The sequence below is a fragment of the Xylocopa sonorina genome, chromosome 5, assembly GCF_050948175.1.
Source record: "Xylocopa sonorina isolate GNS202 chromosome 5, iyXylSono1_principal, whole genome shotgun sequence".
NCBI classification, from domain to species: Eukaryota; Metazoa; Arthropoda; class Insecta; order Hymenoptera; family Apidae; genus Xylocopa; species Xylocopa sonorina.
The window spans coordinates 2,667,189-2,678,932 of NC_135197.1; positions in this window are offsets into that span (position 1 = coordinate 2,667,189).

Genomic DNA, 11,744 nt, shown 5'->3' on the forward strand with positions numbered 1-11,744 from the left:
ACGGTCGAACGTCCGTTGCGAGCTTCGAGTTGCTGTGTTCGACGAAACGACGCTTTTCTGCATTCAATGGTTGCTTTCATACAAATTATAGCGCTTAATACCGTTTGGAATTTACAAATGAGTATATTAATAATCGAAGAAATTGGAACGAGTTTCTTAACCCTTTCGTTAAAATTTATATCGCAGAACTGTCAGTCTCAACGGACGATAATAAGCGAGCGATAAGCTCTTACGCTGCAATAAGAACCGAGCTTATCAATTAATTACTGACACCAATTAACACGAATTGCATACGAATGTAGACAGGCGACAATCATCGTGAGAAAGTATTATCGTTGAACTTTTCGGTCGAGTCGCGGCATGGAATTATGACGCACACAAAATGTCGTATACAGGGTAACAACAGACTGTTTTTAACGCGGTCCGTAACGCTACGAGCCACGTCAGACGGATCGATCGCGAAATTTTAGCAGAAAACATTCGGCTAAAAATAATCCCGCGCACGGTGATTCGAAGGAAATTGATTAACATCGCGTGCGTCACAGGGACGCGGTGGAATCCAATTGCCATCATCGTTGCAATATCCAACGAAGGAGAAGATTTTGGAATTGCGAGCTCGGATGATGAAAGTGTTGCGTCATATTTGTTCGAGAACTGAGTTTCTCCACTGATTGGATGTATAAAGGGCGAGATTAAAGAAGAAGCTTACAGAACGAACGAGGGTGGTACTTCATCTTTAAAGGTTTGGAGCTTTGTCGCTCTTACAAAATAGATTCCTATCAAAGTAAGCTCGCGTTAACATTTCTGGAGAATAATAATGTTATGATCAGTTTTGATTTTTAATTATGGCGAAATATTATGAATATATTTACGGTGGCAAGTTTACGCAGCATCCCCGAATTTTCAGAATCGTTGATCCCTGCAGAAATTGTGAACAAATACGAATGGCAATGTTTTGCTACAATCGAATTCACCCGATGAGAGAAAGTGGCTGTCTGTTCTTCGAGAAAATCCCGGATGATACCGCGTTGCCTTTCGCCGCGAGACACATCGTCTCGCGTTTACTCTCCTCTTACGTGTTGCGTCAGCGTTACGTTGGCGCCGCATTCGTCTATCCAGACTTTAAGCCGTGTTTACAATTCCAACGCCCGATGGCTCGCGATTACCTTCGTTCTGGATCGCGACCCTCTTATCCGATTTCCCCGTTCGAGGGTAAAAAAGGAGGGAAAAAAGGAACGCGCAACCCCCATGGTGTCAGCTCGAAATTTCTTATATACCGTTGCACCCTTCGAATTTATTATTTTCTTTCTCGTCGAGATGTAATACATAAATTATCGTTAATATCTTGGACGAAATATCGCTGACAAATACTCGCCCTTTTGTAACACCCTTTAGTGCATTGCCTTCGCGTACTTTCAGCTGTCATCGATTTATTGAATGTGGCTTTTTAGAAATGAAAGTATTGGGGGAAAAAAATTGATGGAGAGCCATTTTTATTTTTCGGCAAACGTAAAGATTTTACGTATTTTATGGACATTGCGGCTGGACGCAAGTTTCAAGCACCATTTTCAAAGGCTAATATTAATTAAAACGCTTCACTTTTTAGCCAACGATAGTAGTACGTGCTGAGAGCTACGAAATGGCACTGGTATCATCAAAGCCTATCAAAAATGGACTTTTATCGTTGCTCCCTTTTAACTCTTCAAATATTTTCACGATAAGAGAACGAAAATAATAATTAACGTTAAAGTGTCTCGAGCATTTTACTTGATTAATATTATTTGACATTAATTCAATTATATATGTGAAAAGTCACGATAAGTACGTTAAATTCTCCGAATCAGTTATCGTTACCCTTTGACTTGCGACTAGCTTATATTTTTCCAGGGCAACCTGTGACCTGGCGGTACAATCGATTATCGTTTAGTCGTTTGCATTATTTTTGTCTGTATTATCAAAAGTCTACTGGAAATTGAATTTTTACGACACAGTATGGCGTGGAACATTCTTCACGAGTATTTCCGAACGAAAACTAAGCACACAAATTATTTTTTTCAAACGTAATTTAGTTGAACTATTAACTTGTATGGTTCGTCATTAGCTTGGAAGTGCCAAAATTATGCGGAAGTGACCAAATTAGTGGTGCGCGTAATTTTAGACGAAAATAGCTGCGATGTGAGAATCTGTTGGCTAATTAACATACTTAGAGAATACTAAATAGGGACGCACGAAATTCGCTTAATAAGTAACGATCACGGTTAAGAATGAAATCAAATATGTACACAATCCAGTGACCTATATTTTTTATACATTTCATGTTGTGTCGATAAAATTTTAACGTTAAAGAACGTTGAAGAAGCAGCTTCGAAACAAGTAAAATTTACCATTGAATTATTTAATTATTAGCCTCGAGATAACATCGTTTATTTACTGAAAGTGTGATCTATTACCTATCGAAAACTATGAATGATTTAACAGATGTTTTAGAACTAAAGAATAATTAGCTTTAATTAAGAAGATAAAAGGCGGCAGGTGCGCCATTCAAACTTTTCGCACATGGCGCCAAAGTATGTACCTATTAAGACCAGCTCCACTAACGAAATTGGATTTAACTTTTCATCCAAATCCTCCTCTCTCTTAACTTTCTCAAAATGAAGGAAATATTTAAAAGAAATGACAGAGCACAATCGCATTGAAATCAAGTAAATTCCAAGGACCATAGCAGGGTCCTCGACTTAAACAGAGCTATTTTATCCCCCGAATCTCCCTTCTCGCACGGTGTATAGACTCACCGTAAACCATACCGATTCTCACTTCTCTTTTTCTCTATCAGCGTATAATAAAGACGTTGTGGTTATTATTTGATAGAGTTGTAAGGTGCAAGTCGAGGCAGCCCGGAGTCTGTGGCGTCCAAGCACCCGCGGATGCCGTGACGTCACCGTACTTTGGCGTACGTTATTTATATACGCGCGGCACGAACAATGAGCCGATAATTAAGGCGGTGTGTAATTAGCGATTAGCGTGCGTCGTTAACAGCGCAAACAGTCAGCCGCTGGCGTGGCTGGCCGCGGCATATGGAGCGCGTATACGGCTCGGTTGTAACGCGCGATCCGCGGGCACCGCGTTGGTATCGTTGAATAATTCACTGATGAAAGTGGCCGCGATATCTCCGCTTTTATAGGAGCCGATGCGCTCCCGTTTCGTTGCCCCGTTTCAGAACGCGATAACATTTCGAAAATACTCGCGACAACTGCCAGTGTTTCTCGTTGACGCGCGTGAGGCTCGTAGTACTTGGAGAAGAAACCGCGGGTGCCCGGTGAACCGAGGCGACGGGGATGGCATTCTCGAGGGATTCAGCAACGACCATCGGCACACGTCACTCTTGAGCGGACCACGCGTTCTTTCTGGTAAGTGTGTTTGCCAATTATTCGTCCATGTTTGCATTGGAGCAGAATTGAACCGTACGTGTACATGTGGAGGAGTAATTGCAACCCTGCTTCGATCTGTGAGTCATTCACGTTTCCACCCCTCTTTGACGGAGTTCTTAGTTTCGAGATCGATTTCTGTACGGAAGTTGAAGAATTTCTTTGGAGAGATAAGAGGAAAATCTGGAAGATCGAAACCGGGGTGAAGTTTCCTTCGTTAGATGCTCTAAAGGCTTCAATTTTTTGTGCGAATCCAAGTTAAAATCTTGATATTTTATAAATAATCCTTTTGGGGCACCCCCCATACATGTACATGTGTACGAATGTATATGCGTATTACTACTTGTTTATATTTGATGTAGCTAAACTTACAGCGTCGAATCTATTGAAAATTCTTAACAAATAATTATTTTACTACACAAAAGTAAACACATGTTGCATGGTCAAAATAATTGACATTTGAAATATGTTGAATGTAAAATTACTAGCATCTCAATATTAAATTTTTCATCATATCAGGAAGATAAACCTAATGAGCACGACGATTTTTTCGTCATGAAAAAGTTTTAAATTGTTCTTATCCATTAAATCTTAGCGTGGTCATATGCTATTTTGATTGCTTTTTTGCAATCAAACACAAGTTAATTCCTCGGTTAACAAGTTAATTATTACAATCGAATCCATAGAATTCATCGCTACAAGCACAGAAGAAATAGTTTGAGATACAAAAATGAATTATGTATCATTCATCTCTAAACATGGAAACTAAATTCATACGGATAGCAATGGATTCCTCTGTCAAACTGTGAACTGTTAATTTCCGTGACAACATGTTGCCGTAGTATGTCGCTCGCAATTAATGCACCGCGTCTCAATGTACACAATGCACCTCCGTGTCTTTAGCACAAATAGATAACGATATGACGCGGGTTCGTGCAAAAGTTCCGACGACAACAGGCACCGTTGGGTACGGTGCCGATTCTGATTAAGACGAGCAAAGCAGGAATCTCGCGTAATCGCAACGTAGCGCAGGATAAAGACCGTGCGATCGAGAAGTCGGGGGCCCAGTCCCTGGGATCATCTGCCCCAGCCTCCCACGACATCGTTGAACGTTCTTATTATCCCCCCAGTGCCTTTGATCGATACGAACAGATATCGATAACGGCGAGATCTTATCGTACGGGCGAGTTCAGACGAACGTGGCTGGTGTTGCATTACATGAAGTGGTGATACATAGCCGGCGATGGTATCGGTGAACAGAAAATGGCTGACAATGAGAGAAAGGGGAATGGGATGTTTATTATACGTACTCGACCCTCTGCGCTGCCTGTACGTGCATAGCCTCTGGCCGAACAATATTAATCTGGGGACAGTTGGTAAAATTCTTCGACAATCGCGATTACGTTCATTGCTGGTGTATATTATTTTTAGTAAGTACACTTATTAGAGTCGAAGGGAATTTATTAGAACAGAAAGATGACGTGAATCTACCAAGTGAAATTTCAAAATAGCTACAGAGTGTCTTATTTGAATATTTTCACGTGGTTCGATATTGACTTTATTAACGTTTTTATTTTATATAAGAAAAGTTTCAAGTTTCAAAAGCAATTGAAACTGGATCTCGCTATATCAATGAACGTGTGATAGTTACATACTTTTTAATCGTAGAGTAATTTGTCACGTTGTCTTACTCATTCTTTATATAGTTTTATATCAAGAACTCTTTGTCAATTACAAAGAGATGTATGTTAATGACTCAGAACAGGTAATGCAGTTTAATCATTCAATAACGCATTAATAGAAGTCAGTCTTTTGACATTTTTAATAGTCTGACTGTTTTTGTCGAGTGAATATATTCAACGGTATCAATTCGTTGACCGAAAGACGAACGGTGGCTATGTGACAGACTTGTGCTACTGCAGTGTACGCGCAACTAGTGACATAACATAGTATATCAGAATTGTTTCTCTCATTTCTTCGAAAAATATTTTAGAATTATTTTAATTACTTCATTGTATTTTTATCTACGCTGTTTTCCAAATAATTTCTTTATTTATATAAAATTTATGTAAAATTTAATACAAACTTACTATTAATTTAGTATAGATAAACACATATCTTTTATATGTAATAATTAATACCTGTTTTTTAATACTGAAAATATCAACTTAGAAATTGATATTAAAATGAAAGAAATTTTCCTGCAATCTATATGCTTGGCAGCAAAATGACACGAGCTCGAAGTACGCGTATACGTGTAACGCCATATTAATCGTCGAACCTCTTATCGATGTCTGCATTAGGCAGGATGGTCGGTGAAAGCACTCCGTTCCTCTTTCCACCCAATTCGGAAGGACTGTCGCATCCATTTCCGAATTTAATATGAACCTCGTCGCGTCAACGCCGATTCAATAATCGATGATTATCCTGTCTGCTGAGGTTAGTCGAGCAGTTCAATTGCTGGTGTTGAATCACATTTTTAACGTATCTAAAAGAAATGTAAAAACATTGAATCATTCTATGCGCTTTTTCTTTGCTGTGTATGTTTGAAAATTATTTTCTCGATTGAAATTTTCAGAACACTATCGTATTACGATAAAAATTTCGATTCTTCGAATGATAATCGATACTCGTACCGATTTTTATGGCTAATGAGATCTTGTTGCGAGATTCGAAAGATTTATTATCCCCTTAATTTTATACGTATCTGTTGAATTCTTGCACGCACGCCTTCCTTATGTAGCAAGGAACGCGCGAAACCGTGTACGCGTCTCTGGTGGTTAAAGAGTAAACGCGAACAAAATTATTCGTACGATGTTGAACTTTTTCCACGTGAAATACTTTTCGCGCGTAGCTTGTCCCTATCCCGGCTGGCGTGTCGAATCCGATGGGTGCGTAAAAACGGATATTGAAATCGGCGGTGGAGGCGACAGAGGTAGAGGCCGGACAGGTTGGGGCGCGAGGTCCTCGGAACGCGTAATGCCGCTTTCATCGGCGGGACGGCGCGATGTTCCTGTTAAAAATCGCGAGGATGATTTTCGCGGAGAAAAATGAAGTGGCAGATGGAAAGAGGGATAATAATATAGGTAGCCTGCGGCTGCGGCGATGATTAATAAATCAGGGAACGGCGTTGAGAGAACAGTTTAACCTGTAACCTCTGAACGATGCATCGCATGCTTCCTTCTTCCTTTTACCTTTATGCCTATCGGCCCGTTCCATTCTCCGCGGTACCGACCGAGCTGGGACTCGCGCGCGCATGCATCTTTTTCACGGAGCCCAGGCAGCGCCGTTGCTTCACTTTGCACGGCCGTTCACCGGCGATACAGATACGTATGGCGGCCTGTGGGAACAGGCCGACTCTGAATGTTAATTGTTGCTTAAATTTATGACAGCCCGCCCCCTCCGCCTCGGACCGGCGTCGCTCTCCCCCATCGACCGGGCCCATTCCACCCTTTCGAGCCAAATAACCGTGGCTATTCATTCCGCTGTTTCGCCAACGATCCCTCGAAACGAGCTCGACGATTAACCACGTTTCGCCGTTCGCGCCGCGAGCGACTGAAATTAGCGGCGCGTCTCCTTTATTCGAAACGATTCGAATCACCGTCGATGCGTCGGGAAATTGTCAGCTCTTCGATCTTGAAAGATTTCAAACTCTTACTGCGTTTACTTCTATTCGAGCACGATCGATACGAATCGACGCGCATAACGTTTGTTTCGTTGTCACTGCGCTGAAACTTTGAGCTTGCCGCCATTGCTCGCACACGCCGATATCTGGAATAATATTATGCTATTATTAATCATGTTTATAAGTCGGAACTTGCGAGGCGGTGCTATTTAATCGATAGCAGCTATCAACTTCTTCGTTAGATGATTCACTTTTTTTCTCCTCTTTACGCGATACCCGATGCATTATCGTCCAAGTTCACTGTTGTCGCGAGGAATAATTCGGTCAACCAAGTAATTACGATTAAATTGCTGAGATTAGTAACGACATAAGTCAATTGCTTTATCAATAATTCAGCAGCTATGTCGTTGGTGACGCACGAAATTATGTTCGTATCTAAGTACACCAAACGAGTACAAATCGCGTACAATAAATCAAATATAGTACAACGGAATGAAAGAAGAAATAACTCGATTACTGCTATATATGATTTCACGTTACACGAGCATCTGATATTCTTTTTCCATAAAACTTTTGCAATTTTGTTGTACCATATAATATAGCAAATTTTCAAGGGAATAAAAAGAGTTCAAGAGACTCGTAAGAGTTTTGGATTTGGTTTATTACATCGTATTATCCGTTTTCTTCTTCTCGCATGGTTCCGATCGACGCACATAGCGAAACGTCGTCAAGCATTTGACGACCGCTCTTATTCGTCACGGCGCCCAAACCGAAACAGCGCGAAGTTGAACCAATTCACCACGATAATAACATCCCTAGAAATATTTATGATAACGCAGGACAAATATTTTTTAGTGTACTCGGTTTCGTTGGATATTTGTATTGAATAAGAGAAATGGAAAGTAAAATACAAGCTACAAGAAGAATACCAATTAGGTTTATTAAGAAAAGCCATACACGTACACATTAATATAAAATACATTGCTAGACACATTCCAGCACAAATGACACAGGAAGAGAATCCAAAGGGACTTGAAAGTAGGAGAAAGATCGGCGCATTAGTCGCGTGGAGCAACGCGGGGCCCTGGTGACTCAGAGAAATTCCCGGAGCAGGGACTGACAGGCGAAATGGGTCAGACGCGGTGCACTTAATAAAGCCGGAATAACGCGGCGGGACTCAGCGATTACCATATGAATTGGCGAGCACCGTGAAAAGGAACGGTCTCGCTGGCGCGCGCGCGTGAGCTTTCCTTCGGCGTGCGTGCCGCGGTGCGCGTTGCTCGCGCTTGCGGCTGCGGCCTGTCATCGATTGTCAGCCGGCTAGCTTGACGAGCTACGCGATCGCTCACATTTCTGTCAACGCGCGTTCCAACAGCACACGTGCCACCAGCGAGCGAAAGCCAGCTTCTCCTCGCAACCGGTTCCACGCTCCTCTCGCGACACCGCTCGGCCCATCCCCGGCTTTCCTCCTTTGCTATTCGCACCTTTCACGCTTTACTATCGCCGATACGAAGAAGGTACTCGCGGTTTACTAGGCCATTACCGAGGCGAAAGAATTGCTTATGCCTCGGTTGAAAGGTCGCGCGAGAGATTGAATAATTTGACAGTGCGTTTCTTGAATAGAAATAACCGATACGTCTGGTTAACTTTCAACGCTTTCAACGCTTCGCGCTGTTCACGTTCGCGTTCATATTACACGGACGGTTCGATTTCGTTTTATACTTTGGAAAATATACAGATCAGAATTTGGGAACAGTCTTAAAGAGGTTAGGGGGTTATTCTAAAGAGGAATTTACTTTGGTACCATTGAAATTTTGTTACGGCATGAAAATGTATCGAAAAATGATCGAGTCGATCGTGAAGAGAGTACGATACGGTCTCGTTAATAAACCCGTTTCCAGCGCTTGTTGCTTCTAGAATATCGTATCGTTGTTGACATTTTCTGGCGAGAATACAGTCCCGACGCGAGAAGGCGAACGGTTTAAAGCGATAACAATATGCACGTCGACATCGGAGACAAGTGCCGTCGGGCGAGAAATTTGCACGCTGCGCTTGGGCCTCGCGTCGTTTAGACCGCTATGAATGTGTCGTAAAGAAGTGTCGCGGGAACGGAAAAACCCCATGAACCGAAAGGATTAACCGATGGAAAGACGCGCGGGGACGTTCGATCACCTTAAAAGTAGCGAGCCGCGCGAGGCGAACGAGACCGTAATTCGGTACATCCGTGTGATGATCCGTTTTATGTCGGGTGGTTACTAAAAATGACAATGCCCGCGCGAGACGTTCACCCGTGTTTCTTCTTCCCGGTATCCCTGAAGATGGCGCGACCTCGGATCGAAACGGCCCAGGAATGTCATTATTAACGCCGGGAATTTTACGGCTCGTTAATTTCCGTCGGATAAGTTCGTTTAATTGAGGAAGAGATCGCGCCGTAAACAAAGACCGAGTCGTACATGGCGAATCGGTGAAACCGGTCTTTAAAGTTTCTAAAATTACGTTACGCACGGCCAGCGCTGTTGATTTCGAGCTTCGGCTCGAGTTGTTCCCTTCCGTGTATAAACCATGCATCGACGATAAAATGTGGAAATATAGGACGAGCAATTGTTGTTAACGAGCACCATGGCAAATTGTAACACGAGTTAACGCGTTCAGCGCTGTGGGACCCATATATGGGGGTGCAAGCACTTTGTAGATCCATTTGTACGATGCAGATTATGGAAGCAGTCTGAGTAACACCTTCCTTGTTTCGATATACATATTTAAACGTTTGCGTTTGGGTTGACAGGAAAGTATCTTCGGTGTTCGCGCGTAAATAGCGTTCTGATTGTTTTCAAAGGCTTTTATCAGTGTGACTTTCCCTTTGACGTTAGTTTGATGTTAGTTACATTATTTAGGTTTGGTTACAAGCAAGTTGTGCGGAATTTTGTTTGTGGAAGACCGAAAATACTTTCTTGCCAATCCAATATGTTCGTCTGAAAATTATTTTCTCGTTTTTGTGAGATTGCAAAATTTTATTAGCGACTTATAAAGAAATATGTTTCTTTTAAAATTTCAAATGACTTTGATTACTTTTATCACCGTTGATATTAGAAAATTTTTAATAATTTCGGATGAAATCGACATTTTTCATTAGAAATGAAATATTACACGATTCACCGTGTAATTTGCAGAAACAGATAGGCGACGTTCAAAGAATTAATTGTAAGATAGAAAATAATTGCATTGTGGGTAGGATAGTCGAGGATGAACGTTTTCTTCGCGCGAAGCGACGAAAATGAATAAGCTCGTACACACCCTCACTGTGTCGCGCCGCGAGGGATGATGAAACAATACTGATTGTGAGAATCCAGCGTAGTTGAAACAATGGAGCGGAGAGAGGCGCAACCTCCTCGCAGACAGCTCGCGAAGTTTATCACTTCCGTTTTACTGGTCTGTTTTGGGTCTATATTTCTATCGCGCTGTATTTTAACAAATTACATTCACGCCGATCGTTGTCACCCAATGATCTAACGGAGGAAACGTTCGTTCCTTAAATTATACTTTGCGTGATACTTGTCTTGAAATTTGTTCTGGAAGCGGCTCGATTCGGGTTGTTTCGACTCATCGCTAGGGAACTAAAAATAGACCGTGTATACACTCCGACCACCACAAATCCTAATCCAGTCGAAAGTCACGCACCACTAAATTACTGTACTACGAGGTCGAAACGGAGTACATTTGTCTTCACCCGTGTAGGACCACTTGACACATTGAATTGAATAATTACCAAATGACTAGGCCTGCGAATGGAATCCAAGCGGACGGGTGTGCCGTGTAATTATAAAACATACTCGAATTTTGAACAATCTGAATATAATTGCGGTAAATTACAGTGTCAAGGGTATATAAAAAAATTGTTAAAAATTTGTTTTTAAATCTAAGTATGAACACAGTGACGTTGTTTGCAATTAATCCTTTTGTTTTATTTTTAAAGCGATTTTATTATATATGAAATGATTCGAGAGAATATTTACCTTCTTAGATGACAAGGGTTTGAAAAAAAATATTACTATGCTCTGTAATGTTTCTTGTTTAAAATTCATCTTTCCAGTTCGCAGGAGTACTGGAATCGTGGTTAGACTAATCAATCGGTCAATCTACTTGTAAGTAGATTCAGTCGGATTGCCACGTGCTTCTCTCGATCTTTCGTACCGCATGGCTGGTCTACATGGCTGAATCTACTTACAACTTATTGTAGCTGAACTGCTGTCCGTCGTGGTTTTTATTTGTTTGTTCTGATCACAATTTTAGAGTTTTTGCGCTCTAAAAAATCAGTTGAAACGAACACGTAATTATAAATAAAACAGAGCAAGAACGAAATTCGTATCTTTGATTATTGTTAAGATAAAAATTCCTTCGCGTAGGTATTTTCCTTAAAAATCAATACAGACTTCCCGTTTTTAAGACCATTAATCTAATTCTAGTTTGACTAAATTTTATTCCGACAAATAAATTTGATACCCAACAACGAGAATATAGGTTAATCTCGTAACTCACATTTCCAGCAGTTCTTAACTCGTAAAAAGAATCGAACAAACGTTCGGAGCATGACGTAACGCGAGGAATTTTGTAATTTATTTTGTTTTCCCGATACGAGAATGGCGTGCGCTCGACTGGAATCAATGGCGCGTAAAAATCGTTCTCGCGAGCGTGCG